At 51.0% G+C, this 17,176-nt stretch overlaps 1 long non-coding RNA gene across 1 annotated transcript; it reads right to left on the bottom strand.

Moving 5' to 3' along the window:
* Positions 1 to 1,348: 1,348 nt before the first annotated feature.
* On the bottom strand, positions 1,349 to 6,403 carry LOC123828670. The gene is made up of 3 exons (XR_006787496.1): positions 6,160 to 6,403; positions 2,474 to 2,644; positions 1,349 to 1,461 (listed from the first exon to the last, which is right to left on the bottom strand). It is a non-coding gene; the product is annotated as an uncharacterized LOC123828670 (long non-coding RNA).
* Positions 6,404 to 17,176: the final 10,773 nt, after the last annotated feature.

The following is a 17,176-nucleotide window of genomic DNA, read 5'->3' as shown; positions in this document are numbered from 1 at the left end:
GCATTGCCTCCCTGGAGTGAGGTGCCGGGGATGGGGGATCATGTCTCCTCGCCTTGCGCCTGGCGCAAAGCCAAGGGGTTGACCTCATGTTCTTAAAAGCAGCACGTTGGTGGGAGGGTGGGTGGGGTGGAGAGAGTATAGAATCACCCTCGGGCACTCAGCAGAGAGGTATTCTGTGGGTGGTGGACCCCAAGACTGAGGAGGGGGTGGAGGATGTGAAAGCACCAAGGCTGAGGGAGAGGGACACGCAGACGAAGAAGAGACACAAGGTCGGAACCGGAACAGAAGAGGCACAGCCCCGTGCGCCGGGTCTGCGTCAGGACCACGCAGAGCGGCGTGCAGCACAGATGCCAGGACTCGAGCCAGCTGGACTTGCTTCGGAGCCCAGCTCCTCCGTTCATTAGCCTCTCAGTTTCCCGGCCTGTAAAATGGGTACAATGCCAGTCTTGCCTCCCAGGGCTGCCCAGTGGGGCTTGAGCACACAAAGCACCCAGCACCAGGCCTTGCCGTGAGGCCATCAGAGTGTTGGCCCAGGGGCTTTCAAATACAATCCTCTTAGAAAAAGCCCCCCCGACAAAAGGAACAGACTCAATTCTCTAATATTCTGTATCACCACATGAGACACTTCATTTGTAGCTGTTTGTTTTGCAATTAAAATAATCACCTCTTCATTTTTCATGGGCTGTGTACCTTGATCTTTAAGGTGAATCAGTCACCTGTCTCTCTCCCCTACCATAGTGTCCGGCGCAGACCAGCACCCATGAAAGTGAGTGTTTCTGAGCTTGGCGGTGCACACGGTCCTCCTGGGAGGCAGGTAGAGCTGACCTCATTTTGCCCACTTTACGGACAAGGACATAGAGACTCCCCCAGGGCTCGAGCACATGAGCAGCAGCTCTGGGGCACATCGCGGCATGCTGTGGGTGGCACCAGAGGGACTCAGCACCCCTGGGCGCCCAAGGACTGGCACATGGGCGCCAGCACTATCAGACAGAGGCCTTACACAGGGTTGGGATGAGAGCATGGGCCCTGGAGTGAGGCCCTGCAGGTTCCGACCCCAGCTCTGCCACTTACCAGCCCTGACACCTTGGACAAGCTGCTAGGCCTCTCTGTGTCTTGTCTATAAAATGGGGGTGACGAGCCTTCCCACCTCCTAGGGTGCTGTGAGGATTGGAAGACCTCATGGTATGGGGGGAGCAGATAGGAAGAGGCCCGTGTACAGTAAGAACCACTACATGTCACTACTGCACAGGGAGCCACCCCCATCCACCCACCTCTGTCTGCGTCTGATGCTGGGGGTGCCAGGGAGCCGCGCCTGCATCTTTTCCATCTAGGAGACGAAAACGGAGGGCTAGCGCGGTGCGGCGGTCAGAATGGGTAGGCGCTGGTTCCAAGATCAGACCTCGTCCCTTCCTGGCTGTGGAACGGTGGTAAGCCCTGTGTCCTCTCTGAGCCTGTCTGCTCCTGCATAAATGGAGATAAGAATAGAACCTCTGTCATAAAGACGTGAATGTCTCCTTAAGTGATGTAACACACGTGAAACCCCCAGGACAGTTGCTGGCACACGGGAAGTGCCAAACGATGCCAGCCGCTGCTGCTTCTATGTCCTCGGCACCTGCCACTGTGCCTGGTCCCGTGGTGCTGAGCCACCGGTGTGGGATACATGAGTGACTTGAGGACTTTTTATTTCTTATTCTCTTGATAGACAGAGGTCTTCACATTTGCTCCTAAAGATAGGACCCCGGGACGGGAGTTGGCCACCAAGGATGGTCACGGTGTCCGAGATACTTGTTGTTTATAATGATCTCACTGAGTAAATAAAGAGTGTGAGATGGGGACCCAGGCCAGCCCTTCCAAAAATACTCTGTCCCTGGCTCCGCCAGGGCATGGAGACACAGTGACCCTGGCCAATTGACTCCGCTCCCCAACAGGAGTTGAGCCGCTGAGGCAGCCTCACCCAGCCTCTCCGGCTCCTTGGGATGGTCTGGCGAGCCCAGCAGGAGCCAGTCTGAAGCAGCTGGCTCTGGGGAGGAGGAAAAGCAGGTGTGAAGCTCTGATTAATGCCAAAGAGGAGAAATCAAAGGAGCAGGAAAGCTCTGGTCAGGGAGATTGAGGACAAAAGGGCCACTGTCACAGGAGGTAGACACCAGAGGGGGGTGGGGGACATCGAAGGGCAGGTAGCATCAAGGTGGACATTGTCGTGCTGTGGGGGGGACGTCTCCAGGCGTCCTGGGCCCCAGCCAGCCCAGAGCCAGCACAACCCTCAGCGAGGGAGGAAATCCAGAGGGTGCTCCGTCAGCTCCCAGGGAGCCACGGGAGAGCTCTCGCAGAGATGGACGCCAGCTTCAGGGTCAAAACTGCTCCGGAGAGGAAAGTCTTTGTCCGCACCCTTCTTGAGAACCCAGATCTCTTTAGAAAACTGTCCTTTATGAATTTTTTGGAAGTATAATTCCATGGTGACAGTTGCACCCATTACCTTGAACGACAGAACCTGACAATCACTCAGAGGTCACGCAGTCCCACGGCTCGGCCCATTAGCCAGCAGAAGCGACTCCGTTCGTGCATTCTCCTGCCCTCGATCACCGAGCTCCTGCCGCAGAGCACGCCCCGATCACGTGCTGGGGCTCCCGCCTCAGAAACTTGCATTCTGGGGAGGAGGAGACAGACAATAAATGCAAAACAAATAAGGAAAAGCATTCCGATCAGGATAAATATCAGGGAGAAAACAGAGAGCTTTGTGACAGCGGTGGGCGGGACGGTCGGGTGTTGTGGAGCCCTCTCTGGGGTGACGGTGACGGCAGGCAGCGCTGAGGCCCAAAGGGGAGGCCGGGAGCAGAGTGGAAGCGCTGGGTGAAAGCTCTGGCTGCACGTGCAAAGGCCCCGAGGCCGGGACGCATTCAGGGAGGCCCAGGGAAGGGGGACAGGAGCTGGGCTGAGGCGGAGTGCGTGAGCCATGCTCACGTTTACTGGGCACCTGGTGCCAGGCTCCGTTCTACGCTTTTTAAAATTTGATTTTATTTTACAAATAGCTTATTGTGCACACTTTTGGGCCCCAACTTTTGAGGGAAAAATAAGGATGAGCCTTATACATGGGTATAATAATCTGTGTATATAATAAGCACAAAACCGTGGATGCACATTATACACAGCGAAATACGGTAAATATCCATAAGGACCCTTGAAGGTCGGGTTCCATTATTAACTGCATTTATAGTTGTGGAAACTGAGGCCAGAAGGATTAAGGAACCCACCCGTGACCCCTGCCCAAGACACCCAGTGAGGGCAGGGCAGGCTGGAGTCCATCTCCGGCATTCCGGATTTAGACCCTCCCCCCACCCCCACCCCCAGCAGATCCCAGGCAAAGGCCAGAGGACACAGCTTCTGTGCAAGGAGTTGGGATTTTGTTGAAGTGCCACGGGAAGTGTTCTGCTGCGGACCTGAGACACGCGCCCCTCTCAGGCGACCTCCGCCTTCCCCACTCGCCCCTCGGGCCTCCTCCAGCGTCTCCCTTTCCACCCGGGCTTCTCGGGTTTGGGGGTGAGAACCGGCTCTCTGAGCGCGAAGAGGCCCTGGTCTCGGGGTCCCTGGGACTGCAGGCGCGCCGCTGGACCACCAGCCCGTAACTGCAGTCAACCCGGCCGCGCATGTCCAGCTCCGTAAGCCTCAAGTGACCACCGTGACCACGCGGGAGCCACCCGGGCGGTAGCGCGCAGGCTGTGACCCCTGCGGGCACCTCGGCTCCTGGCGGCCGGCAGGCTCCCCGACCCCGGAGCGGCGAACCTCCGGACGTTCCGTTCCGAATATGGGTGACTGCTCCCAGCCCCCTGGAGGAGGCGCGGCCTGATTGGCAGCACCCCCTCCCCCCGCCCTCCTTGGCCGGGGAGGGGTCCGGGGAAGGGCTGTTGTGCACAATTGCTGTTTTTACTCCTGCCATCATTAATTCAAGTATTGACAGAGAAAGGAGGGTCCGGGGCGGCTTTGTGTCACGCACTCACTGTAATTTACTTGAAAAGAATTAAATCACAATTACCTGCCATTCGTTTTGCATAAAACCAGCGCGAGGAGTCTGCCATCAGCAGAGTGCTTGAAGGGACAACAGCCCCATTGTTGCCATCTTAGAACAATATTTCCCCATTTGAAACTTAAAACATTCGAATTAGCAGCTTTGTTGGGCTGCGGTGGCCCACAGATAGACGGGCACCCCACCCCGGACTGCAGACACACCAGTTAACGAGCCTAATTTTCACTCATTTAAGTCTAGACCGATCTTGCAAAATCATCCCATTCATTGTAGAAATATACCTCCCCAAAGTTGGGAAGGAAAACAATCTTTTATCTGTTACCTAGCCCAGCTGATAAATTATCTAAACGCCACGAAAAATTCCTCGTGCTGGATCTAAACGCAGAGCAAACTCTAATTAACTCACTTGAGATTTGTGTAAATGACCGAAGAAATCACACCGTGCCTCAAATAAAGTTACTTCTGTTCTCATTTTCTCCCCTTTTAGATAGAGTTGTCAGGTAAATATGACTGATTAGCTTTTAAACCAAGTTTTTTTAAAGCGTATTTAAAATTTCAGTTCTGCAAAATTACATCACCATTCACTGATGTGTTCAGCAAATTTGAAGCCAGGCTGGTTTTTTTTTTTAACAACTTCTGTAAAAGCAAACGGCTGCTTTGAGTGAGCTGTAGTTTCCATGAACATTAATGGTTTTTCAGTAACAAAATGTAACTGTGCAATCAAGCTGGGATATTTTTAAAAAGTTACTAATTGTGAGAACTTGAACAACAAGGAAAAACAGCAAATAAAAAAACCACAACTGGTAACATTGGGAGCGGTATGCAGGGGCAGGGACATGCCATAGCAACTTCGTGCCTGTCACAGTAAAGACAAGTGACCGAAATAAGGCTGCAAGTAGAAGAGATGAAAAATAGAGAGGTAGAATTTTAAAAGCTTGACTGGTAAAGAACAAGCTAAAATGCAGATTTAATGCAGGGAATGATTAAAATGTGACATAAGAAAACCCTGTGACCTAGGAAAGCAAGTCAGTGAAGTAAAAATGCATTTGCTATTTTAAAAAGTGCAGTCTTCTGAGTGAAATGTTATTAGTATTTTAAGATGTTAATTTTGAAAAAAAGTACAGGAGTATAGGCTGCCAGCTGATTTTTAAAAAAATAAGCAGTCTTTTCCTTTAAAATTGTTTTGTCTGTTCCCTTTTATTTTTTGGAATGCATGTTTAGTGACTTTAAATTTTCAAGTAATTTTTTTCTTTTTTCTTTCCAGAGAGAATAAACATTTTGCCTTAGGAGAAAACAAATTACATGTGGCACAAACCAAGGACTGGACTCTATTTTCATGACTGTGTTTTGAACAATAACCCAGAGAGAAAGGGATTCATCGGGCAAAGGAAACAATGTCCCGGATGTAAATTCCTGTTCTGATGTGACTCCCTGTGATATCGGCAACATTTTAAGTTCCAGCCCGAGTCGTGAATTCCTTCAGAACAAATCAAATGTCTTTAAAGAATATTTCTGTTTGAAAAGGAATTAAGCTCTCCTGAAAGAATTTTAAAGGTTGTGATATTCACAGTCTGATAAAGCAGCACCTTTAATGAAATTCTAATTAGCAATTTCATGCACTTTGCTATTAGTCATATCAGATTAGTGCACATTTTCACAGCCTTCCTTTAATTAAGTGCACTTATTCCAAGTTTCAAACACTTTCCTTATAAGATGAAAACTGTGCTGAAATGTTATTTAGTAAACAGAGGAAGTGTGAAAGTGTAGGTGTGCGTGTATACCGAGGCAGACATCTTTAACTGTCTACAAAATTGTTTTTACATTTGGAGTTGGGGAACTCAGGCTTTCTTCCCTTCTTTCGGGCATTCTCAGGGTTTCCTCACTGCTTCTAAGGGACCGATTCAAACCCTCAGCCTAAAGTGTGCATCATGCGTATTTTTGCTTGAAACATATTTTCTGTGTGTGTGTGTGTGTGTGGAGAAAGAGAGAGGGAGAAAGAATTAAACAATACACAATATTTAGTTATAAAAATCTCCTCTGAAAAGCAATGAACAAGCATTTGTCCACACGGTAGTCCCACCCTTGCCACCCTTTGCCAGTACCTTCTTCCCTTTGAAATCAGCAATGAAATTTCAGTGTACCTTCTAAATTTCATTTGAAAGCTCCAGCAAGTAGCAGGCAGCCAGCTTTGTGACCGGGATCCAGTGGGCCCCAGACTTCTCCACTTGCAGAGCCCAGCAGACAAGCCAGCCATCTCCAGGCAAGGCAGGACCTACACCCCTTGGGGCGCAGACCCGGCAGACCCCAGAATCCCTGGCCCTCCCTGCCTCCCAGGCTCCTGGAGGGTCGCTCTAGTTCAGGACTATCGATTGCATTGTGTGGGAATCAAGCTGATGGCTTGATCTTATCTGTAGCTTTTTGTCAAGAGGAAATTTTGGTTGCCTGTTTTGCTCAGAGGTTGAAAGTTGTAATATATTAACTAATTGCTTGCATCTCCAACACATGTTCTCTTGTTGGTGTCATTCATTTATACTGTAACATTTTTGACATTTTTAGATCCTCTCCTGGGACTCCTGGGCCTCTTAGCAGTTCCCTGCATGAAGAGTGTTTGCCTAATGATTACTGACTGACAGCTCAATAACCAGGAGTTGGGTGCATCTATTGAAGAGTTCTGGGTGTGTGTGTGTGTGTGTGTGTGGGTGTGTGTGTGTGAGTGCGTGCGCGTTTTAATTCATGGTCCACTTTGTCAAGTCATGTGTGAGCCATAATTTAAGCTAATAATTACCAGACATGAATTCAATGAAACATTGGTGTCTACACTTAAAACAAAATAGTCCTGAATTTTAATGCATTCAGAAAACGTTTGCCTAGGGCCAGGCTGGGTCCAGCACGCATATGGAAGCACTTTAAAAGTGATAAATGATTTGGAATCTACCCTGTCTACTGGTGTGCTTCTCAGGAAAGAAAATTAGAGCTAACAGGTGTTAGATAGGGAATGCTGGGGCATTTTAATAGAATTGTCAAAATGTTGGTACCAGATGTTGACATTAATGCACAGAACTCGGAACGTAATGCCGGGCCGCCATTTAAATGATTATTTGTTTAAATTTCAAGTCGCCAGCAGGAAATCCTTACTTTGTTCAGCACCTTTCTCTACACACCATCCCCCGGCTCTTTCCCCTACCATTTGCATCAAAGTGGAGCGGCTGCTAGGTTCACACATGCATGCCTTAAATAATCCATGCCTGTCAAATTTCATTTTTTCTTTTCAGATCATACTCATCACATCCCCATCGTCTCCAGCCTTGAAGTCGGCCTCAACGTATTCGTGTACGAGGGGGAAAAAAAATGATTTAAATACTGCCAGTTACAGGATAATTAATCTTTGAACTACTCGGTAACTTCAAATGTATATGGCAAGTAATCTGCATGAACTTGTAATTACTATGTATTTATACGATATTTGCCATGTAATCACCAAGTCGTTACATGGTTATGTGAGCCTTGTAAATTATGGCAAACGCAGAAAACTAATCTCGTTCGGGCCACCGCCAAGAGACTGTGCGGGGGCCGCTGGTATCCACCGCGGTCGGTTAATCGAAGGATCCGGAAAGCGTGTATCCTTTCAAGGAGAGTAGAACGTTCGCCTGTGATGGAGCCCTGACTTTCAGAAATACCAGGGGGCTGAGAGACCGGCGAGGTGGGCAGAGAGCAGCCTTTCTCACCTGCTTTCCCGCAAAGGCTGTGATTGGTGCGGGCCACGCATTGCTGCTGGAGTGCAAAGGCAATGGGGGAAAATCCGCCATCAGTTCCAGAAGCAGCGTTCTGCTGGGGCTTGAGGAAGGTCCTGAAATAAATTCTAGGGTGAGTTTCAAGAGCAAACCGGGAGACGGATTTGGCTTGGCATCTTTTTGAACCCAATTAAAGCAGAAGCAAAACCTCCGGTTTTTCCAGACCAGGGAGAGCATCTTGTCCCGAGTCTCCAAAAGCAACCTTCATAAGCAAACCACATGTGCATATAGGTGCGTGTGTGTGCGTGCATGTGTGTCCTCAAAAGTCCCATGGGACCACGTGGCCCCTTGGGTTCAAAAGCAACCACCGGAGTGGGGAGTAGCCTCCTCTCCTGCTTGTGAGGACCCCTCCTTTCTTCTGAACCGGACAGCTGAGCTCTGGTTTTCATTGGCGCGAGAAAGGATGACGACATACACAGAGTCTTTCTGGGAGCTACAAGTGGCTGCCTAGGACAGAGCAAGGGGTACAGGGGCTAAATCCAGACTAGATTTTGGATTTTGTCAGAGTCACAGCTTTTCTCTTTTCTCAGCCCCACTTGGAAACAGGAAGAAACCAGGCAACAGCCTCCGGAGCTCCGCCGCGAAGGCCTGGCTACTCGGGGGACCGCCCCCAGCCCCGCCCCCTGCTCCCAGACAGCACCGAGATCGCGTCCCCAACCCCGTCAGGCCATCAGGTCACGTGGCTCGGCACCTTCACAGGCTCACCCGTCTATTGAAGAACTGTACTGTGCAATGTGATCATCTCTAGCCACAAGCAGTTCTATAAATAATTACCTATAATAAAAGATTACGTTTCTTGGGTATACTAGCTGCATTTCCAGTGCTCAAGAGCCACATGTAGCTAGAGGCTACCATGCTGGAAGCACAGCTATAGAATATGTTCAGAATCACTGGTCTGGAACTCTCCACAACTCTCTGCTCGCTGTCCCGACCTCTTCCTGCCCGGAAATACTGGCCTAGGTGGGGGAGGGTACTGAAGGACAAAGCCAGAGAGGTTTTCTTGAGCCCCTTAAGAGGCTACTTGGCCTCCTCAGTAAGACCTGTCCTCACTGCCCCTGGACTTTTGTGCAAGGCCAAGATCAGCCCCAGGGCTGAACGTGTTACCCAGACCTCAGTGGGCATTTGCTGGGATTCCCTTTGAAGAACAGAAGTCCCAGACCCAACAGAACCCTGGAAGACATCTGAGGCCCAGGAGGCCTTAGGTGGCCAGTGGCCAGTCCTGCTGGCCGTGTCTGCATCATGAAGATGCCGGCTATTGCGGGCACAGACCTGGGGCGCCCCTCCGCCTTCCAGGGTAAGCAATTCCAGGCTCATTTGCTAGGGAGAGTCTAATTATTCATTATTATCCATTGTCTTTAACCCTAGGTGCTGCTACGTGCTGCTTGATTGATGTTATACATTACTCACTACGCAGCTGTTTTTCCAGTGCCTACCCTATGCCAGACCAATCGCCTCTTTGATCCCCTCTGAACTCTATGACATGGAAGCTGTGATCCCATTTTACAGATGAGAACATTGAGGCTAAGGGGGACTCACTGACCACCCGCCTCAAAGACACAGGTCTAGTCAGCAGTGGATCAGAATCCAGACCTCACCCCATTCTCTATTCCATACACATGGGCCTATTCTTCAGCCTTATATGGACTTCCTCTGCCCCAAAGGGCGGCCGGGAAATGAAATGCCCAGCTTCCCAAATCCTCAGCAGTGCTCCTTCTCGGCACGCGCCTTCCTCATCTGCATCACTCCCCTGACCACTGCTGACTTTTCATCCTCACCCAAGGACACGGTTTTTTTCATTGCACTTACAGAGGAACAGAGGGGGTGGGAAACATTGATGAGGGAGAAACATCAATTGGTCGCCGTCTCGAATGTGCCCCAACCCACAACCTGGGCGTGAGCCCTGACGGGGAATCAAACTCACCACCTTTGCATTTACAGGTAGTCCTTGCTCCAACCAGCTGAGTGAGCCCCACTGGCCAGGGCCCCAACCACTGCTGGCTGATCAGCCGTCCCGGCCTGTGCTCTTCTGTGAAACGGCCCAACTGTTCACTTCTCCCCATAGCCATGCCTCCTTTGCCCTGCGACTAGGCAGCTGTTTTCCTCGGAGAGGAATGTATTTCACAGACTGTGTTACTGAATCTAGGTTGGCCTTGGGAGTTGCTTTAGCCAGTAAAATATGTCCCGAGCAACGTTATTCCAGTTCTGAGAATAGGTCTTAAGAGACATTGCATTCTCTCTCTCTCCCTCTTACCTTCTCCCCCAAGAATCCTGCCACCACCACCTAAATGAGCCTAGGCCAGCCTGCTGCATACTGAGAAATACATACCCAACTGTGCCCACTACCAGCTAGTGGCCAGCCCACCTCTGGAAGCAAAGCCACCCCACTGACCTGCACTGACCACAGAGGTGGAAAGAAGCAACCTTAGGGAGAACCGCCCAGCTGAGCCCGGCTCAGGCTGCTGACCCGCAGAACCATAAAGGAGTGGCTGGTGGTGGTTCAGGTCCTTCCCACTGTCTCCCTCCCAGTCTTGCTTGCACACAGTAGGTGACTAAGACCTACTTCTTAAGTAAACGCCGGAGAGCGAAATGCTCAAGAACACTCGGGGTGGCTCACTTCACAGCAGGCACGACCACCAGTGCGCTCTCCCAGCCAGATGGCTCTTCTTCTGCTCTCAGACGCCTTGTGTTGCACCCTCCCGCTTCTTTAACTGACCCGTTATCTTCAGGGCGCACGTGCTCGCGAGAAAGACCCTGAAATCTCACGACTTGGCGAGATCCAATAGTGCTCCTCCCGTCTCCAGTCCCTCAGCACCGTGAAACCTCTTTGCTCATCAAGCAACTGACAAATGAAGAGTTCTCATTTTAAAAGTCTGAGTTGTTGGCCATGGGACATGAGCTTCATTCCCACTGTTGCTTCTGATTTTGGACCAAACCACAAAACTTCCCACATCCACTGAGATCCTTGCTTTTATTTTCTTTCCTTCCCCAGCCAGGCATCCAGGGGAAAATGTTTACCCCTCCTAAATCCATCCGCAGCCCGCAGGGCTGAGTGAGACTCAGTCGGCTCATGTTCAGTTTCCCCTTTGGCTCCATTGATTCCAGGCCTTCCCAGGGCCAGAGCGGAGCGCGCATTGGAAACCCTGTCCGGCCTGGCGTCTGGAAGGGGGCCAGGGCCCCCGACATGGTTCACGCAGCTGGGAGCGAGATGCTGGAAGCTGGGTCGGGGCCAAGCTGGGCTGCCCCAGCAACCTCCGCAGAGGGAGCCTCAGGGAAAGGTCCCATCACTCACGCTTTGGGTGTCACGGCGTCGCTCTATAGAGATGAGCGTTCCTGAGCACTTCCCAGTCTGCATTTATTCAGTTAGTAGGTCTCAGTCTCCTACTGTGTGCCAGCAAGACCTGGAGGGGGACAGTGAGGAAGGACAAGGGGCCTGAGTCTGGAAAGAGCTCACTGGTGGACATACCACTATGGCGGGAGATGCTGAATTAAGGGCAGAATCCAACGGGTGTCGGCGGGGAATAAACAGAGAGGCTGGTACTTACGGGCACTCGGTGTGTGCCGAGCACCCTTCCGATCATGCCAGCGTGCACGGAGTCATGCAGTCCTTACACCTGACCTGTCATGAAGGCGCTATGACCCGTCTCATTTTACAGGCGACAAAACTGAGGCCCAGTGAGGTGACATAATATAGGCAGTCCCCTACTACCTTCCTGAAAATACATGTGAGGGTTAAGTGTATGGAGGTTGTGTAATAGACTGAAATGTTAGAAATAAATCTCCATTTCAAGGATGGGAAACATGGAGACCATCGAGCACACACGTTCGAGAGCGTACACCTGATTGTTAAACATTATTAATATATCAAAATGATTAAAACCCTGAGATGTGAAGTGTAAATATTACATATAAAATATACATGTAATATCTAGATATAGACAGAAGCATGGCTGAAGAAACTCCTTACAACAAATCCCCAACCTCTCGGCTGACTGGAAGGGGTGTTTACGAAGCAAAGAGAGCCAGTTCCAGTCTGGGTGGGAGCAGCTGCTTAGGAGGAGGAGGTGTAGCTGCGGAGCTAGATAGGCCACTCAGCTCTGGGCATGCTCCTGAGCCGGGAGGCTCTGGGCCTCGTGAGCCGAGCGAAGGCCAGGGGCTGGCGAAACTGAATTTTACCCAGGGTTTCTCCCCTTGTAGCTGGGTGTCCTTGGGCTAATCGCTTAACCTCTCTGAGCCTCAGTTCCTTGGCTTAGCATGGAACCATTGACAACGACCTCCCAGGCCTTCTTGGGCTCTTCGGAAGGATCCCTTAGAGCAGGTGGAGAATGAGTTCTGTGGACTGTTAAGCCCTTATGCTCCGAGTCAGGCTTCTCAAAGTGGGGTCCAGGCACTGGCAATATGGGCATCATGTGGAAACCCATCAGATTGCAAATTCTCAAGCCCTAACCCTACCCAATCAGCACCTCTGAAGGCAGGGCCCAGCAATGTCTCTGGCAAACCTCAGCAGGGACATGTTTGAGAACTGACACCGTAAGTGACGCCAGCTCCCTGGAAGAGTCCCAGGGGACCATCATGGTCCCAGGAGAATTATTGACAGTGCCCTTTTCGTTCTCAAAAGTATTTCACAATGGGTGATAAATCGCATGGTCCCTACACATGGCTCTCAGGAGCCTAGCATTCTTCCTAAGAGATGGGGGAATCACGTTATCACCATGGAGACAAGGAAGGAAGGAAGGCAGGAGCGAAGACAGGTGGGCAGGCTTTCTCTAGGAGCTGCCTTTCGGGGAGCCAGAAACAACTAGAATTAGAGATCACGGGCACAGGCCCACAGACCTCAATGGCCCAGAGGATCCTGGCTGTTGGGGCCATTTGTGTGTCAACAAACATGCCATCTATGAGTGCTGGGGTGACCCACTGGGGCCCTCACTTTCACAGAGCTGGGTGTGGCCTCAGGTTCTCCTATACATACAGCACTCTGGGCGGCTGCTAATTTGCCAACCCCCTTCATCCTAGAGATGTGCAAACCAGGACCCGGACGAATTCACCCACGGCATCCAGGGTGTTTGCAGAGCGGGAGGCGTCTCACGGCTCACTTCTCCAGCCCTTTGCAACCACGTGCCACCTAAGGAGGAACCGCCTTGGATGGCTGGGGCTGCTGAGAAGAATGGAGAGGAACACGGCAACTTCTGCTGAAGCAGGCCTGGGCTGTCTTGGGGAAAGGAACCGCAACTTGAACCTAACCAGACAGAGGTCACCCGGTTTTCAGATAAACAGGGAGAGGTGCAGAAAGATGAGCAGGCTTGCCGTGGTGGCTAAGGGCACCCTCCTAAGGGGATTCACTCCTTTGGATTGCAGAACAGTCTGGTCTTCTAGAGTCTTCGCTGTGAGACTAGTGCCCTCCTCTGCAGATGTGCCCCTGGGTCAGCAGTGAACCCAGGAGAAGGCCATCCTATCTGCACGCCTGGGTCCTTTTCTTTTTATTCAAAATCACACTTTCAGTTGATATGCTCTTTTCTTAATAACTTTAATCCATGTGTTATAAAAGAATGCTTCACATTACTATTGGAAACGGAAAACCAGTTTCACTCACCACAATTCATTAAAACCAATAGAGTACTTTCAAATTATAAAAGTGTTCCTCGTTGTAGTGACTCCAGTCAGCTCACGTGTGCAACCAGCCTGACGCACAGTGGGAGGTGCCCACCCAGGGGAAGGGGGAGGCTGGGGGAGGGGAAGGAAAAAGAATTTTTGTGCATTTCTGCACGGAGACGACCTGGCGCTTTGCAGAGAACCCCAGGGGGTGCAGGGAGGCCTGGACGTGGCCGCGGGTTCTCCAGCTCTAAAACAAGGCTGAGCACGATTGTTCTTTCCTCCTAGGATGCTTGGGAGGACGATCCGTTAAGGTTGTGGTGGTTCATGAGCTTTATGATCAGTGGCACAGCCCAAAATTGAGTGCTCGAGATTATTTTGCTCAGCTTCCCCCACAGTGTAAGGCTGCCAGTCCTGAGCAAAGAGTAGTTGTACACGGGAGGCTGCTGCCTGAGGAAATCTTGAAACTAACGTGTGTCATGGCAACACGTGAATATAAAACAGACACTGAGAAAATGAGAGCAGAACCATCAAGACTTGGGAGAACAAAATAGGAGTGTGCAGGTCATAATGGTCACATAATTGCCCTAGTTTAGCTTCGGAGTGAGCACTGAGCTTCCTGGTAGCAAAAGGGAAAAGCAAAAATGTCTGTTATGAAGGAGGAGGAGCATCTTTCAGCTTCCCAGGAGACAAAGAGTTCTTCCTCATCTTGAATTTTTAAAAATTAATTTCTCACACAGGGTTTAAGACAGGGAGACCAAGTGACAAGAAAAATAGCCTCATCCCAGGGCTGCTCGCCCTGCCTCAGTAGACCCCAGGGCCAGAGGTCCCAGGGCCACTTCCAAATCCGACAGTGCCGCCAGGGTGCTTCTGGACTCACGCTTCCTCTCGGTCTCACTCTGCGACTCTCTCTACAGTGTGCATAGGAGGAAGAGCGCTACGCAGTGCCAGGCCTGGGTGGTGTGACCCCACGCAAGACAAACAAGTCTTGCCAAACTTTCTCCATCCGGCAGTTCAGCCATTCAAAGTCATTTCAGAATTGCAGTCACGTCAGAAATGCTCACAAAGCAACACTGAGTGGGGAAAAGGCAGGATGCCGTATTGCAGATAGGCATGGTCTCACCTCTATCCAAGAAGCCCACAGGTGAGCCAAAAGGCCAAATGCAGGGCAATTTGGCACACAGGACAGGTGCAGGAGCCAGCCCTTCTGTCTGGGTTCAAATCTCACCTCTCACGGCCAACCGCCTGAGTGGCCTTGGGCAAGTCACCCCCTCTCTGTGCCTCTCTTTTCTCATCTGCGACATGTGGGCAATGACAGTACTACCTGGTGCAGGTGTTGTGAGGAGGAAGTGCATTCGCCTGTAAGAAGCACTTACTGTACCTGCACAGTGAGCTTTCGTGTGTGTGTGCACGCGCGTGCATTCACACATGTGTGACCACTGACAACTCCAAAAGGAAAAACTCCGAAACGCTAAACGCCATCTGGTGATGATTTGAATTTTCTTCTTTATGATTTTCTTGACTTTTCAGATGATTTTCTTTATTTCACTTTCCTACTCGGGGTGGGGAAGAAGGCTTTGCGTTTGCCTTTCATTACCTGTAATGTCAGAAACTCGAGCTTTGTCCGACATGCCTCCCAGGGCCACTGGGGTTCAATGGAGACACCGAACCCAGGGGCTTGTCTACTGCGAAGGGCTGCACACAGTTGGGGAACTACCCGTGCAACCACACTGGAGCCTCGAACCTGCAGCGCTTTGGGCACAGTGCCCCGGTGAGTCCTGCAGCTGTCTCCCTCAGCCTGCGACCCAGGATCTGGGGTGGGGGCTGCCTTCCTCACTTAGGGGAGTCCTCTCTGCTGAGCCCCTGGAGCATTAAAAAAAAAAAAAGAAAAACACCATTTCTCCCCACAGTCATCAAACATTCAGCAGCCCCTCAGGTTTAAAAGCTGGAGGGTCCTTCATCATCCGCTTTGTGATGGAAAGAACATCTTTCCTGCACCCTCCCACCCACACGCACCCTCCACCCCTACCACAATCCAGCGTCTGAATGTTTTCTATTAAATGCAGATATTTTTTTAAAAAATATGCAGGGGTCGCCTTCCTTGAGCATTTATCCCACCACTTGGGGGATATCTGGGGCCAGTCCCCTTTTCCAGCCCCCCAGATCCAAGTTCATATCTAGAAAGGATCTTTTTAAAAACCAACAGGGCTTCTGGGCTTTTCCATGTTTTCTCTTCACGTATTTTCCTGAAAGCAAATTTAGCGTCTGAAGCGAGATACCCCCGTATATTTATGGGAGTTTAATAACGTCTTCCATTAATAACATAGACAAACTAATTTACCCAAACGTGTCTGTTTCAAACTCTGGGAACAAAGGGTGGGAGGATGAAAATCAATCTTTCCTTTGTACTTGAGCCACTGACCCGTTAAAGCTTTGAAGATCATTTCTTGAAGAAATTGTGAGGAGTTATTTAACTACAAACAGCAGCTACCTTCCCATTCCAGCTGCGTAATCAAGCATAATAAATTAGAGTTAAAAAGTTGACTCCATTTTTTTTTTGTATACCCGAAAATCCGGAGTAGCGCTTTGACAAATCGGCTCCGTGGCAGACCCCAGCAGTGCACAGAGCTTGCACTGGGGCTGGTTAGGCCGAGCTGGAGCCTGTGGGAGACATTCCTGATTGGAGGCTGTTGGGAGACACCCAGGTTTCACCAAAGACGCAGGCTCGATCAAGGCCCTGTGGCAGGCAGGAGTGAGCGTCAAGGTGGGATCCAGTCGCCCCGCTCGGGGTGGCAACTGCTGGTCTTCGCCCGCAACGCCCACCCCCCGGGGGAGAGTCCCTTGAGAAGGAGCGGTTCAGGTTGGCCCCGAGGGCCAGCAGGGACCCTCCCTCCCGAATCTGGCCGGCATTCCTCCATACAAACCGTTCTGATCCACTTTGATAAAAATCAGTCTCCGTGGGTCTTGAAAGAGTCAAAGGCCCTTCTTAATCAAATGATCAACTATTCATTTTGAAAGCTTGACTGGTTCAATTAAGATCACAGGCGGGAGACAGGCCGGTCATATTACCCTCCTTTCCAGCCGGCCTGGCCAGTCGCCGTCCCCAAAACCTATCTCTGACCGGCCCACGCCTGTGCTTGCTCGAACGCTCCACCACCCCTCGGTGAAATCTGACCACCCTTCGAGGCCCCATCTGCTCCCGCCTCTTCCCAGAAGCCTTCCCTGCCCCTGCCAGCTGGCGTTGCTCCTCTCCCTCTGAAATCTTGCAGCCATAGTGTGTGTCCCTTCACTGGGGACTTCACTGGGGTCTGCTTCCCCCCCCCCCTTCACCGTACGCAACTGGACTGCAAGCCGCAGGAGCGGGCCGCAGCGCACGCCCTGAGCGCCGATTGATGACGGGCCTCCTTAAGTCCCGAGCCGGCCCTTGACGACAAAGGTTTGGCTTCCCAAAGTTCATCTGTGAGTCAGCTGTTTGGAATGTGGAGTGGGCTCTTCCATTTCTTCCAGAATAACAATGTTCCAGAATGATGCAATGATGCTCCGGCGGTGGCCACGTCACAGGCTTGCCCACAAAGTGCTATTTTGCCTAAAACGTAACTGCAACACTATTCCACTGACATGCTCCGGTTAACTGTCGATCCCGTGCGAGCAAAGTCGTGTTTTGTGGGCTGGCCCGGGAACGTGACCCCGTTTTCCACAAAAGGGAAACGCTGTGGTGAGAGGCACACTCGTCTGCCCGCACGCCCATCTGCCCGCACGCCCGTCCACCGCCAGCCACAGC

This window comes from Phyllostomus hastatus, unplaced genomic scaffold (genome assembly GCF_019186645.2).
Source record: "Phyllostomus hastatus isolate PE091 unplaced genomic scaffold, TTU_PhHast_1.1 phas_scaffold_1066, whole genome shotgun sequence".
Classification (NCBI taxonomy): domain Eukaryota; kingdom Metazoa; phylum Chordata; class Mammalia; order Chiroptera; family Phyllostomidae; genus Phyllostomus; species Phyllostomus hastatus.
The sequence above is the reverse complement of the archived record's forward strand: the minus strand, read 5'-3'. Positions and strand labels throughout refer to the sequence as shown.